Source organism: Equus asinus, chromosome 7, assembly GCF_041296235.1.
Source record: "Equus asinus isolate D_3611 breed Donkey chromosome 7, EquAss-T2T_v2, whole genome shotgun sequence".
Classification (NCBI taxonomy): domain Eukaryota; kingdom Metazoa; phylum Chordata; class Mammalia; order Perissodactyla; family Equidae; genus Equus; species Equus asinus.
The window spans coordinates 47,682,688-47,698,043 of NC_091796.1; the positions used below are offsets into that span (position 1 = coordinate 47,682,688).

General features: G+C 40.3%; 1 long non-coding RNA gene across 1 annotated transcript in view; it reads right to left on the reverse strand.

Annotated features, from left to right (window-relative positions):
- Nucleotides 1–446: 446 nt before the first annotated feature.
- The window catches only part of LOC123287402 (uncharacterized), a 44,454-nt gene continuing 29,544 nt past the window's right edge, over nt 447–15,356 (reverse strand). The window contains exons 2-3 of the long non-coding RNA XR_011504492.1: nt 1,421–1,589; nt 447–977 (exon numbers count right to left, since the gene is read on the reverse strand). This is a non-coding gene — a long non-coding RNA (uncharacterized lncRNA). The remainder of the gene's footprint in view (nt 978–1,420; nt 1,590–15,356) is intronic.

Sequence of the window (15,356 nt, forward strand, 5' to 3'; positions counted from 1 at the left end):
AAGTTTGGCCAATATCTGGTTCCAATCGAATCTTTCTATTTCAGAAATCTCTGCTTAAAACATATTGAACTACTCATGTCCCTCAGAGAGGAGACCCTTCCAAGAGATTTTGCCTCCATAATCCCATGTCTTCATGCCATCTCAGGAACAAGAAAACGTGATAGATGAAATTGAATGAGGCATGCTTCTCTCTTTGAACTCATTTTCCAAAGGAAGACTAAATCTGCCAAACTAGAACGTGCCAAGGTGCAGCTATTCCAATAATCGATTTATAGGTGATTATCTATGTTCCACTCTCTACAGGTTACAGCCAAACTATTTCAAGTCATGTCAGTCTATTCTAGTGTGGAAAAAACAGAGAGGAGCAACAATTCCACAGCATAACCCCTTACAAACTACTCTAGCTGGAATCCAAGATGTCTCCATATTTAAGCAGAACTCACATCGTACTTCAATCTTCTTTTCTCTTTAATACTCATTATAAACAATAGCTTGTGTCCAGTTATTAAAAGTACTCAACTGCCAGGAAAGGACTTTTTTAGTTTAGTTTTTAGTTGCCAACTCAGTGATGATGATGACCATGATGATGGTAAATAATGTTTACTCAGGAACCAAAGAATACAAGATGTAATCCAGCATGCATGTGTGTGTGTGCGTGCACACATATACACACACACAGAATGGAATTACCCCTTGCATTTGGAAACTACAATGCCCACCCCTTCTCGCACAGGTATCTTTTTGGATAAAGCTAAAATTCAGATAAGGGCTGGTCATCTTTCCTGCAGAGTATTCATAGGGAGGTAACTCTGTGCATGTGACTAAAACTGAAGAACAATACTGTCATTCAACAGGCTTAGCTATTGGCCAATCTTGAAGCAAAGTTGCTGGAGATGTGGCTCATCACATCTTGCTTGCAGCCTTCTATTCCTCTATAACTCCATCTCCTTTGGTTTTGAAGTTATGTCATCCAAGATCTAGGAAAAGAACAACCAGATTTGAAGAATGTTAAATGCCAGTGATGTCAGTGACAATATAATTCCCAAATTCTGTAACATGTAGACAGAAACCCACTGCTTGTCCACTAGACTCTGAACTTGAAGTCAGTAAGCCTATCTTCATCCCTGCATTCACATAGTATGTAGGCAAGTGTGGTATGCATAGCAAGTAGTCCATAAATATTTGAAAAGGATGAATGCTGCTTATAGGGCCTGTTGCTATTTACAGGCTTGGGATGGGTCTGGACTCCTGTCCCTCCCTGAGCCATGCAGGGCTTTTTGCTATAAATGAGCTGCCTCTCCCTGCTTGCTGCGAGCCAGGTTTTTGCCCATCTGCTGCCATTGTTTCCCCACGTTTCACAGCTATGTTGTACTGCATGCGGTTATTCTTTAGTGGGTCATTATGGCATCTGTCTGCCCACCTTGTCTCAGTTCACCAGACAGCAGCTGCTGGAACATCCTGCTCCTCTCCATCATCTGCACAGGTCCAGTCCAGTCAAGCCTGCTTGCAGAAATCATTATTTCATTGCTTGGGGGTTGGCTGCACTCCAGGAACTGGTTACTGGGATCCTGGCTTGCCATTTAATATTCCTATAAGTAATTTTTTTAAACCAGATGTGTTACCCACAAGAAATTTCAGTTTCGTGGATGAGTACAAGGATACATACAACCGTCACTACATAGATCTTTATTAGTAGTAATTTTTTTTTATTACGAAGCAACACTGGAAGCCACATTAATAATAGAGGAAAGCTCTCATTGTTTAAAGACTGGACTTCCAGAAACCCTAATCCATATCCAGAATTAATTTTAAAAGGGGAGAGATAACACTGTCACAAAGCCCATGCACTTTATTTGACCTTTTTAAATAGAAGCTTCCGGATGGTTCGTAACCATTAAGATGAAGCTCAGTTACGTGCAGTATACAGATTGCTATAAACCACAAGTCTGTAGATTAGGCTGATTGATTTGAACTCAGGCTTCTGTTCCCTTTGGCAACTTTACTTGTCGTAAAATTGAAGGTAATGAAACTCAGATTGTATCCATACTGATACAATGCATCCAAAACCTGAAAGTCTCCATACCTTTTGCTATGATGTCAAGTTCAGGGCCTTTGTTACAGCTATTTTCCTAACCTTTATTGCTTACTTTTATATAAACTATACAATAAAACAGGTGAAATTTCTAAGCCAAATGCAAAAGTGTGTTTAACATACAATGGATCCAAGTTATATTAGTATTATAGAACCTCATCAACAGGTGGAACACTGTTACTTAGTGAAATTCACTCTAAGCACAATATCAAGGAGGCAAGAAAAGCACTTCTCACTCCCCATCTTCCCTCCCATACTCATTGAAGAGGTTCACTGGGAGCAAGAAGAGAGAAGCAAGCAAGAAGGCTGGGCAGCCTCAGTGATAGAAAGAGAAGCAGGTCCTGACAGAGGTTGACAGAGGATCTCACCACTTCCTCAGAGCTACTTGGGCCAGACATTATTCCGAGTTATTTTGTATATGATATGTGTCAAAGATAGACAAAGCCAGACACTAGTTAATGTAGTAAAGACAGATTTTAATAACTAACATGCTATTGCAATACGGAAAAGAGTTCGGCATGAACTGAATTCAACTCAGCTGAACTGATTTTGACAGAGGTGACTGAGTGTCTTAAAGGGAGGATAGAGGAAGAGGGAGAGGGGAGCAAAGGGGCTCAGCAGAGTCAAGGAAGTGAATGTTAGAAAAAGCAGGAAGCAGGGTTTGGTCCAAACCCATCTGGTTTGCTAACTGGTGCTTATCGAAGTTAGGCTCCTACTCTCCCACAGAGGCTGGGAGACAGGGGCCCCGTCTTCAGGTGTTGGCTGGAACAACAGTAAATTCTTTGGGCATCCTCAGGTCTTCTCAGGCAGGCCCTGTAAGGGGGGCTAGGGTCACCTAGGGATCAGCCTTAAGCTATTAGAAACTATGTTCATGTTTGTTCAAGTCTTTCTAGGCCAAGGTTAAGGCCTGGTCGGGAAGAGGGCTCCGAGGAGCCTGGCTAGAGTTTGGTCAAGGAGCAAATCTTTGTCATATCTCAGTAATCACCACAACACCCCATAAGGTAGGTTTTATTGTTTCCGTCTTGCAGATGAAAAATCTGAGACCCAGAGAGTAATGTGCCCCAGATCAAGTAGGGCCTAAGTGGCGGAGTTGGGATTGCAGAGTAGATCTGTTCAATCTCTGCTTGGTCGGTGACAGGAGTTGGCTCCTTGAAGTTCTGCCATCCAAGAGCCAGAAGCATGAGGCTTTCAGATCACCTGCATCGGAGTTAGAGGTCAATGAAAATGACCCAGAGATTTGACTCAAAGCAAAGTGGAAGATGCAGAGCAACCAATTTCTTTCCTTATAAATTTTAAATAGTTAAACAAACCCAAGCTAGTGTGAATAAGAAATAGAGAATGAGCAGGTTGAGTCTGAACTCGAGTCTGAACCCTTCCTTGACCTATTTAAATAAGGTGATGGAATAAATTAACTTTTAGAATCAAACACAGGAAGAAAAAGGGTGTTCTCATTTGTCATTGTTAAACAGTTCCAAACACTGTGCTTTTAAATTCTACATTGGGTTTCTTTACAAATATTATGACAACTGGCCTTATACTTTGCAACTGAGACAGTTCCCCTTTTCTTCATCATTTTCCAAAATTTACATGCATTTTCTATTTCTACTGCCACCATCCTCAAGAATCATTTCTGCCAAGTCTGGTCCTTTTTCATTCCTGTACATAGCATGCTATTCCTCAGTTTGAACATAGTCATTTTAGTCCAAGAGAAAAAAGTGCTACATAAATAAATCTTTATTACTGTCACAGCATTGTTAAAGAATTTCCTAGTTTGTACTGCTCTTCATTTGAAATCACCAGCTTACCGGGGCAGAGAGGATCCTGCTAGGCATTTTAAATTAGGGAAGACAGTTTTATTGTCAAGGCAGGTCAATCAAATTATAATTGGCTCTAATTTGCACTCCCACCAGCTGTTAAATTCTTCACCTGCCGCACTCACAATGGTGTGAAATTCTTGCCGGCTTTATGAAAGCTTCAAAGAGAAGCACTCTCCAATCTGATCCCTAAAACCAAAAGTCCTTGTTACTTTTCATCAGAAGCAAGGAAAATGCACCATTGGCTCTGATTGTGGGAAGCAGGGCCTGGTCTGAAGTGAGCTGAGCCAGACAAGGATGGACAAATACATCTTCCATGTACAATCACCTTTGATGAGCCAACATTCCTATCACAGACCAGCGAGGGAAGCTTTCCTTTGTTAAGGTCATGATATCATTGAGTCTTATTTTCTATCTTATTGCAAACTGAACTTGCAACTCTCAGGAAAATCATGAATTTAGCACTTAGAAGGAACAAGGGTAGAATTCTGGGGTAGGGCGTATCCCTTGCTGGGTCTGTCGTGAGGACCCATTGTGCCTTCAGATATCCAGCATTACAGATTACCTGGTACTGCCTCCGATAGTTGAGTACTCTGGATAATTAAAACACCTATAGGAAACTCCTCTCTTCCGGAAACACACACACATAAAACACGTACGCGTGCACACATGCACACACACACACAGACATAGTTCCGGGAAACAGTGAAAAGCAGCAACAATGTGTGCACGTTATGATGAAGCACCAGCTTTCTACTACTTTCAGGGCCCCAGCTTCCTACTCCCTTTACTGTGTTGCTGAAGGCATTTTTGAGCAAAATAGTAGATCCTGTGATGGCAGCAAGAGTTGGGTATGGCCAGATGTGGGAACAACATCAAAAGCAAATACTCAACATAACCTTAATTTTGGATGGATTTTGGGAGTGTTGATTTGGCTGCAGCTGAGGAAACTCTTTAATTTAAATGACTGAATGGGAGTTTTCCTAATCTTGTTAATTTGCCAAATGGGCAGTCTTCAACCACCGCAAAATGAGTGTCTTTGAAGATAACTGGTGAGGAGAAAATGTTATGAAGAAATGAAGGCTCTTTGAATAAATATTGTTGGATCTAGAGTAGGTTTAAGAAAATATAGGATGAGCTTTTTACAAATCAAATAAAATATTGCACTAGAAAAAATTTGAGAGAAAGAACAGCTTCTAGGTTAACTTTCTAAGGGAATGAGACACAAATTTATATGAGGACAATCATTACAACAGCATTTAACAGAGTAAAAACCTGGAAACAATCTAACTTTCCAACGATAAAGAATTAGTTAAAACATCTAAGGTACTTTCTTAACATAGAATATCACTCAGCATCTAAATGGTCTTTACGAAGATTTTTATATTATATGAGAAAATACCAAGTGTTAAATGAAAAATAAGATAAAGACTATTCACAGTATAAGCATTTATATAGCTATGTATGTATTATATACACATATTACAAACTCAGAAAAATATTATGTAAGAGTGGTTATTTCTCTGTGGAAAGTTTACAGGCAATTTTAATTTTTTTCTTTATGTTTTTCTCCACTTTCCAAATTTTAGAAACTAAGTTTTTGAAATTTTTATAAACACCCACACAAAAATTAGTAAATATTTACACCCAGTCTGAATTTGGGATGCAATGTGAAAAATGTCACCGTGTTTTAATTTCTCTAAATCAAATCAAGTCTCTGAGGCCCAGTGGCTCAGGGAAGACAAGATGCCCAGTGGTGGTCGTTACTGGAGCTCTCTTGTCCCTCAGTGGAATCAGGAGTTGAAATGGATACAGAAAGTTGAGGAAGGAACCAGCCTTTCAGTGCTTAGTTTCCCATCTTCACCACCATCCTTCTGACACCCAGATGTAGTTACGCCGAAGGTACTGGCCCTCAGGTAGGGCCCTACTGTGGCGCTCCCTTCATCCTCTCCATCATCACTCTACTCGGGGCCTTATCAGTTCATGGCTGTAGTCCTTCCCACCCCAAGGAAAGACACGGCTTAGAAGCAGAGCACAGTTCTCCACACCTTGTGGATGCCCCCTGCCCACCCCAAAACACCTCTCTAGATCTCCAAGAATTTGCCCCCACTCTAGTAAGCACACTCTTTCATCCATTCAAACACTCACTATAATTTTCTCCTAATAAAGAGCCCTCCAAACATGTTATGCATTAGTCAGCATAGCCCCCAAAATCAACACCCAAGGAGAGGAATATATATGTATCATAGACCTTTCCAGGCACTACCTTATTTTATCCTCCCAACAAGCCTATGAGATGGCACTGTAATTATCCCTATTTTCCAGATGGGGAAATCTGAGGCTTAGAGAGATTATATATCTCCCCGAGGTCACACAACTTTATTATATAACTCCTCTTTGTGGCCCTGACACAAAAGCCTTTAACAAATCCCTGAGGCTAGGAGCTCAAAACTCAGAATGAAAATTGACTTCTTGATAGAATGGAGGCAGGAAATACACTGATAATTCCATCACGTTTCCGCTAACACTGAGAGCAAAGGCATAAATTAGCATCTCAACACATTAAACTACCATGCCTGTTTGAGACCAAGAAGAAGAAGAAGAGGATAAAAGAAAAGAATGGAAAGCCATAACCTACTGGTTGATAATATTTGCTTTACTCAGGGAAAGCTCCAGTTCTTTCTGTGTCTCTAGGCAAGTTATTGAACTTTTCCGAATCTCCGTTTCCTCCCTGCACAATGGGGAAGTCATGCCAACAATACAGACAGTGTCTAGTGAGTGTCTGGTGCACAGCACATCCTGACAGTTGGCTCCCTTTCCCCTTCTCCTTTAAGTACAATTAGCAGAGATTGTTGTGAAGTATTTCCATCCCCTACACATACTCCTGAGTACCATGTACTGCCCCCACGTATTTCTTTACAGGTAGCACAATTATCAGATACAGTGGAATAAACTAAAATTTTAGGGCTCCAAAAGGAAGTTTTCAAGAAGTGTCCTTTTTGAATCATTGTTATTTCAAACACTTTGCCAAACATGCAGGAAGTTACAAAGGGTCTCTTGGTATCTCTGTCAATGCAGTAAGTAGTCAGATGAAGCTTGCCTCTGAAGTAATAGATGACAGCTGATCAATACACTAATAAAAAAGACCAAAGCAACAAAATTTTAAAAGGGAAATATATCAATAAGACTCAGTGTGCATCTTACATATGTCTTTGAGGAAGAAGGAAATGAAAGAGGTAGAAAAAATTAACTACATACTTCATGCTGCTTTATAACTTGCAAAATATTTTCACATACAACATTTCTGTACTAATTTTTATAACAACTCAATGAAATATTTCAATTGCCTCATGTTGAGAGTATTAGTAGATCAAGTACTGTTAAATCAAAATGCACACACATGTACACCTTTCAAACAGTGCTTCTCAAGTCAGGTCGACGGGTCCTGGGGACCAAGAGACATAATCTTTGCTGTCCCCAATTCCTCTATAAGAGTTTTATTTTGTTAATTTTCTGTTTTCATTTTGATGATTATCTTTAAAAATTAACCCATGTAAATTCTGAATCACGTGAATAAACAACTTATCAAGTACAGTTGGGAGCTGCCAGAATCTCTTTGGCATTGAGTAACTCTTCTTGATATTCATGAGTTAATGTGGAAAGAACTGAGGTGACTTTGTTAAGCATATGATGTGTTCATGTCACACGAAGACCAGCAGACACGCAGATAACATTTATCCAGGAATGCCACTAAAGAAAATGGTGAGGGAACTGAGTCGTCACCAGCACACAGTAGCAGATGCTTCCAGAGATAAATACCTAGGCTGTAGCACTCAACACCATAGGTATTTTACAAAGGGGAGTTCCTTCCAGAAAAACACATCACCAGCCACATTAATGTAAACATGAAATTTTGAATTTCATTTTTGGAAGGATTTTTTGAGAGGCATTTATTTGGAAATTTTCGGTTAATTTTATGTTTCTGTAAGGGTTACAAGCATAAAAATACAAATTTTAATTTTGTATATTTTTAAATTATTTTATTATATATTCATTTCATATTTACTATATATTTATATTTTAAATTACTTTATTATAATACCACATAGGTAAAAATTGGGAGTCAATAAGTTTGAAAACATTGCTTTTTCAAATAGAAATTTTTCTCAAACTTGTCTGTAAATTTTTTTAAATTAATCATTTGTGGTGACCTGGAAGAGTTGACTAATAGAACTAGTGAATTCTTTTAGAAACGAGCAAGCTTTTTGCACACAATCCAACTCCAGGTGATTTTATTCTCTTTCTGTGTTTAGACTGTCATATAACCAGACTTTCCTGATGTAGTGTGCTGACAAAGCAAAATCAGTGTAAGGAGAGTTAAGAGACAGAGAACCAGATCCGTAGCAAAGGGCCCATGACACATTGCAAAAGCTGAATATACGATCAGCCTATAAGTTAAATAACCACAGCTGAAATCCAATATCAAGGCATGCAAAAATGGAAAAGCAGAAAAATGTTGCCTGGGGCATTGGCTCTGAATCTGGCATTCTTCATGATTTCCTCCATGACTCTGAATAATGTTGTTATTTCCCTGCCCCTGGTTTTGATGATTTGGTGGGGTTTTTTTCTTTTTTTTTGCGGGGGGGGGGGTGTTGTTGTTTTGTTCCTGGTTACAGAATGGGGGCCAAGAATATTATTTTGTAGAGTGCTTTGTGAATCATGGATACCTATATTCCCAAGCATGAAAATCTTCAAAATGTGCAATTCAAGAGTCTTTGAAAATTATTTGCGTAGCACGCCTTGCCAGTTTCTTTCTTTTTAGTTCATCTCCGATCACTTTACTATGCTTATTTGAAACAGCTGGACTAGAATAAATAGCACTCTCGTTAGAGGTGGGTTTGATTTCCTACTCAAAGGACTAGTATTTAAGGACCCGGATGAGGTCTTCTTCTCTTGCCCCAACGTGAGATGTCGGAGAGTAGGTCTTGTCAGTTTCTAACTTCAGCCTGAGAGAACAAATTTTAAGAGGAGAAACTCGATAGAAGAAAAGAGTGATTTTCATAAGCCAAGAACTTTAAAAGATTTTATTTTCGTTTAATAAAAATTGTGTGCACTATTACAATTGCTCTGTGGACTGGGTCCTCCTTGCTTTTTGTTTAGAAACAAATAAAAATAGCTGAATTATTAATGTGAAGTAAATTGGTTACTATGCATTTAGAGTCACTTTTTAATTCACACATACATCTGTATTAATATCTTAATGGTGCTTTAGTACAGATTATGCCATACTTGTAATGGCATCCAAGGAACCATTTAAAGGATAATGTCTCTAGCAGAGACATATTTGAAGAAGTGGACGGTGTTGTTGGGTATAGGAAAAAGTGGTCTGAATAAAGCCAAAAAACCCACTGTGAAGTTAGGGGATCTAGTCCGCAAGACCACCCTCACTTCAGACACCAACTGCAGGGGTCAGGGGCTCCCAAGACCACACTCAGGCTCAAAAATAGAAGAACTCACTGAAAGCTGTAAAATCATGGTTATGGTTTATTACAGTGAAAGAATAAAGGATACAGATTAAAGTCAGCCCAGGGAAAAATCCAGGATGGTTTCAAACATGGAGCTTCCAGTTGTCCTCTCACCATGGAGCCATGGGCAGTTTTAACTTTTCTGGCAATGATACCTGACAATATGTGTGCAATATTGCTAGCCAAGGAAGCTCACCCAAGCATGGTGTCCAGAGATTTTCTTGTGGACTCATGGCTGACTGCACACATGGCTGACCTTGGTCTCCAGCCTCTCTGGCTCCCTTCCAGAGGTAGAGAAGACATCATGTGGCCCCAAGCCCTCATCATAAATCACATTGTTAGACTGTCTGTTGTGGCACAAACCCCCAGGTAAACAAAGATACATTTCCTAGAGAGCATCTCCCAGGAGATAAGGGCAAATGCCAGACCTCACCTTGAGTAACTTTAAATTCCTTACTAAACAGGCCACCCCTGGCCTTTGGCCAAGGATCTCTTATAGTGAAATGATCACTTTTGTCTGAGCATCTACATTTAGTATAGCTTTTATATGACAGAGACAGCAATAGTTTCATATGAATAGGTCTAACAGTTGGAGGAGCCAGTGTTGGGCAGAGGCAGGTTTAAAGAAATTAATCCATCCTCTAAAACCATTACAATCATTTTCACATTTTGTACCAATTTGATTACTTGTTTTCTCCCTTCATCTACTGCTATTTGTACCTTATGATAAACTTGTGCAGAATTATTTAGCACAGCAATTATCTGATGGTTAGTATATCCAGTTTGTCTTTTTCCAGTCATTTTCCATTGGTATTAATTACATCCTGAGGTGGTTTTAACTCAATCTCTGAATATAGTTTATTATTAAGATTAGTGTAATCATAAGGCTTATTTACATAAGTAGTCGAATCTTACCACCAATGCCAAATATCACAGTTTGGTCATGGTACAATTCTGTTTTATTACAGAACAAAATCAGTAAGAATTACAGAGGTCTTTGCTATTCTTTCCAGCACAATCAATTCTTGTCCATACACCAGATATTACTATGGACAGGTGCTATTATAATTGGCCATTATTTCCAGGATCCAAGTCACTTGGAGACAAAGCCATTCTCCCTGTCTCAGTTCATAGGCTTGTACTAAGACCATTTTCCATTAGATGCTGTTATATGGCCGGGCCCACCTCCCTCCTATGGGGAGGACATGGGTAGTATTCAGAATAGTTCTTATCCCTGCTAACTGTATTAGAGGATATATCTTATTTTGACCTATCCTAGGAGTGATGGCAGTCATAGTATATTGATGTAAATTACAAGTGCCCCTGGAGAACTTCCATAGCTTTGGAGGACCAGAAGATTCCCATAGCTGTGCTTCCAAACCTCAATAGCTGGGATGAAGGCCCATTATCCCATGGCTACTTTGGCCTCCATCAGTATTAAAATAGTCAAGAGGCCCAGGGTCAGGGTACAAGCATTTTGCCAACACTGGGTCCTAGCATTATCTAGCATAATTTGATTTGGCCTGACCCACTTCACTAACGCTTCATCATCTTTTCAGACTGACTCTCATCCCTTGCCCTCCTCCGGGAAGAGAATCCTTCAAATTTACTCTTTCTGGTCAATAAGTCTTTTTCATCCGAATGTCACTGTTCATTAAAAGCGAATTCTAATCCTAAAAAAAAAAAATTTTTTTTAAAAAGCAAATTCAGCTTGTCCCAGGATGACTAGATCAGAACCTCTCTCCCCTAGGACCCTGTTCTGTCTTGTGGGCTACTGTTATTTAATTCATCATTCATCTTGTTGCCATTGTGTCCTAATGGCCTGCATGCAGTTAGAATACGTGTTTTACACCTAAAAATGTTAGGTCCTCCATTTTAGGGTTAGATGAGTGGTAGTCACAGCTAGATGTAATTTAGTTTGAGTAAGTCATATGGCCTCCCCATAGCCTTCCTACTCGTAAGGTGGGGCTCTTCCCGGAGGATTTCAGACCCATCCTGTGGTGCCTCTGCTGTAGTCCCATCAGCACCTATTTGTTTTTTTCAATTCTGTTTAATAGTTTTCCATCCACAAAAACAATGATGATATGATTTACATATGGCATGCTATTGCGTATGAGGCAGGTCACAAGTATATTTTGTCCATTATAGCCAGGAACCTTTCTAAACATTTGATCATCTGGGTTTATAGTTACACACTGATCAGTCAACTGGAAGTCGTATGCTACATGGTTCAATGGGCCAGTGGAGAGCAGCTCCCAAAAATTCCTTCGCAAGTGATAGCCTTTGTAGTAGATGTACCTGAAAAATAAGAGTCTAACGATATTGGCACATTAATAGAGTTCTGCTCATTCATTAACCTTCGATCTAGTTCATCATCATATTGTATGATCACATTGTCTCCCAAGGCAATGCCACTCCAGATTGCAGGCTTCTGTTCGACCTTATGAGGTTCCAAAGGCAGGGGTGGTCTTGGCAAACATATAGCTTCACCCTTCTGGACATCTGGTACAACCAAGCTAAGAGATAATATTATTTTCTTGCTCTGAACCTCACTGGAGTCACCAACGTAATGCTAGGTTTCCCTTATTGCATAACTCATTTATTCATTCCTTTACCCTTAGCTACTATTTCTCCTTTTCTTCACTTGTCATTTACTTTCACCCAAACTTTCCACCTCTGGAAGGAATGTTAACATAAAGGAAATGCAACCACTTCACATAAAATAACCAGTTCACATTCCAATTTGAATCCAAACTTTCAACCACTGCATCTCCATATCCTCCCAATCTCACTGTACATCTTATTAGAACTTCACCAACAAGTTTTAGAATCACAGTGCATTGGGATCCCATGTCAAGAAGCCCCAGATAATTCTCTTCTCCCTCAACCCCACCAGCCATTTTGCCCACATGTGTTCATATGGCCTTGGGTCCCCAGGCAGGGGTTGAAGAAGATCTTGGCTCCTCAGTCAATTTCCATCTTGATTAGTATGCCAGACCATTGCCCCAGGTGATCCCAGGTCAGGTTTCTCATTATCATCCTAACCTTCCAGCTTTTCAAATTCCTCCACACTGGGTTCAATAGAGCAGATTTTTATAGGGTCCTTTAATATTGGGAACCAGTAGGGGTTCCCTCTGGTTCACTCAACTCCCAAAAGTGTTGCATTAAGACTTTTGTTTCAACCCATAAATGTCTACTTTATTCATCTCATTTCTCAAAAACCATCTAAAGATTTATAACCTGCTAGGTGGACTACCTCGACTCTCCCATTTGTCTTTCCCCTTTTTCTTGTGAATCATCCTAATTTTTCATACCCATTAAGGGAAGCTGAGACAACAAATCTGACAAGGCTTCTCAGACTGTTGCTCAATATTGCAGCAGCAATGTTATGTGGGGTGTCCATGCAGAGGGGGCCCCGATACTGAATCTCTTGATCGGAAATTTGTGTGCCTGACATGCTGTAAGCCAAACACTGAGACATGGGTGCTTGCAGATGGAGAAAGAGTTTATCCAAATTGGCCAAAACGAAAAGGTGGGAGCCTGGGTTCACTCAGATCAACCTCCCCAAGAACAGAAAGAAGGGGAGTTTTATAGAGCTAAGGGGATTGTCAGGAGGAGCTTTGGAGAAACAAAAAGGGACCACTCCCATTAAGCCCCTGGGCAATCTGACTTCTGCACTTCAATGACAGCTGCTGAGGGCCAGCCAGACAGTGATCGCAACCTCCCCGGAAAGCATTCTCTTTCTTCTGCAGAACTCACAAATCTTTGAGACCCGAGTCACCCCTCAAGTTAAATAAGAAAACAGCAAATTGACAAGATTCATCTATGTCTGTGTTGGGAACAAGGTCAAAAGGCAATCATGTTCTTACTGAATATCTGCAGTAATTTTCAGGTACCTGGCTTCACTCTTTTTCATCACAGCATTTACTATGCCTCGGGTAAGGGGCACATTCAATGTACAGATATCCTGAGCATCCCAGCATGGCTTGCATACGAAGCTTATCAGCTGTTCCATCTGGGATGTTCCACTTGGCGTGAGCAGAAAGACTTGGACAGCCCTCTTCTCAGGCTAAACTCACTTTGCAGTAGCTTTTATCTAGTCCACCAGGCTAGCTGTCCTTTCGGGAACAATCTGCTGTGTGTCTGGATCATGTACAGCCATCTATGATTGTTCAATAGTGAGCTGAGTTCTATGTTAACCCAAACATGCTCTTTTACTCTGCAGCATCCAAAACCAAAAATACCACCCTTAAGTTAGTCACTCACAACCCATTTTAGTAAAGGGTCTTCAGGAAGCTGATGATACCAATGCACAAAATGCAACAACTCCTTCACGCTATACCCCGTTTCCACTAGTTCCTTGGATTTTGGTTTTGCCCTTTCCCCACCTGGACTACTTCTTGGTGATCAGAGGTCCTAGGGGTGCTATCTATTGTCTCAGCATAATTCTCCTTTTGGTAGCAGCCCTTGGGCTAGAAGCTGTAGATCAGCACAGCAGAAATCTGAGCTTGGCTCACAGTCAGGATCTGCCCAACACTCCTTACTTTCATTTTAGCTATTAAGGATAATAGTAGCCAAGGGATTGTATATATAACTTGTTTCTTATTATTTTACATTTCCTATGTATCCAGTCAGCTAAATCCTTGGGAATTGGATTCATCTCTAAATTTCACTGGTAACTTTTACTTCTAGTAACTGATTCCAGCACAACCACAGTTTCATATCACGGATGACCAGGCAGCCATTCAGGAATCAAAGATTCACCCATCCAAGGCCCCTCATCCTTTCTCTTTCCAAACCACATGTTTCAATGAGTCAGGGTCATTCTAGAGAATCCTACCTCTGATGCCAACTGCAAAGTTAAGGGCTACAGCCTACGAGACCACCCGTATTTCTCATACCAACTGCAAGTTCAGGGTTCCCCAGATTACCATCAATTTTGATAAAACTCTTTTCCTCTTCGGGTAAGGTTGAGTTGTTAATTACACACTACCTAAAAAGATATCTAGGCTTTGCAAGGGCTGACACCCAGATCCATAGCTTCATTCGGCTTGGACCACATCTACACCCAGCTATATGGCCAACCCTGTTGTGTACATAGACACTGCCCTCTACCACAATCCCTTGGGTCTATTTGTGGTGTTTGTACACAAAGTTCCAGTAAACTACAGTGCTCTGAGCACTAGGGAGAAAGAATCTGATTAGGATTCTTGCTTTCTTAGAATTTATCTTTAATTTATTTGGCAGGATGGTGAGATTGTTACCATCATGGCACTGGGGCAAGTCCATCTATGGAGAGAAAGCTCCTGATGAGAGCTTCATTTCAGCTCTGGCAGCTTTTCCGTGGAAATGCTGTACCCAACACAAACGTCTCCTGGTTTTCATCTGCACTACTATGACAGGATGGTTGGGTGGCAAGCATGTGGTCATTGTCAGAGTGAAAAACAGAACAATATTGTGAAAGCTTTGGGCATAGGAATGGCAAGATTAGCAAGAAGCTCACCATTGTCAACTATGGACAACTCATAAATTTGATGTGTTTTGTCTTAATCAACAAACCATTCCTTCTGTCCTAGGGAGAGCAGTTCCACCTCCAGTCTGACTTTATATTCTATTCTCCTGGTATTCTCATTTGCTACAATTATTTGGTTCCATATTTCCCTTTTGCCCCTCCATGTCTAACTGGACAGAAGAGTAAAATTTATGACTAAATTTAAAAACCAAACTGCAAAACACCTTAAAAGCGTTTTCCTATTGTGAAGGATCAGAATTGGCCACCCCAAATGTGTCTCTTTGGCTTGATTATTTTTAAGAACAAAAGACTCTGAGAGAAACTTTGACATTCCCCCTAACTGCCTAAAAGAATTTAAGATAGAAGGCCAGTTCCAGGAAAGACTTCATACCATAGGATAACTGTGGTGTAAT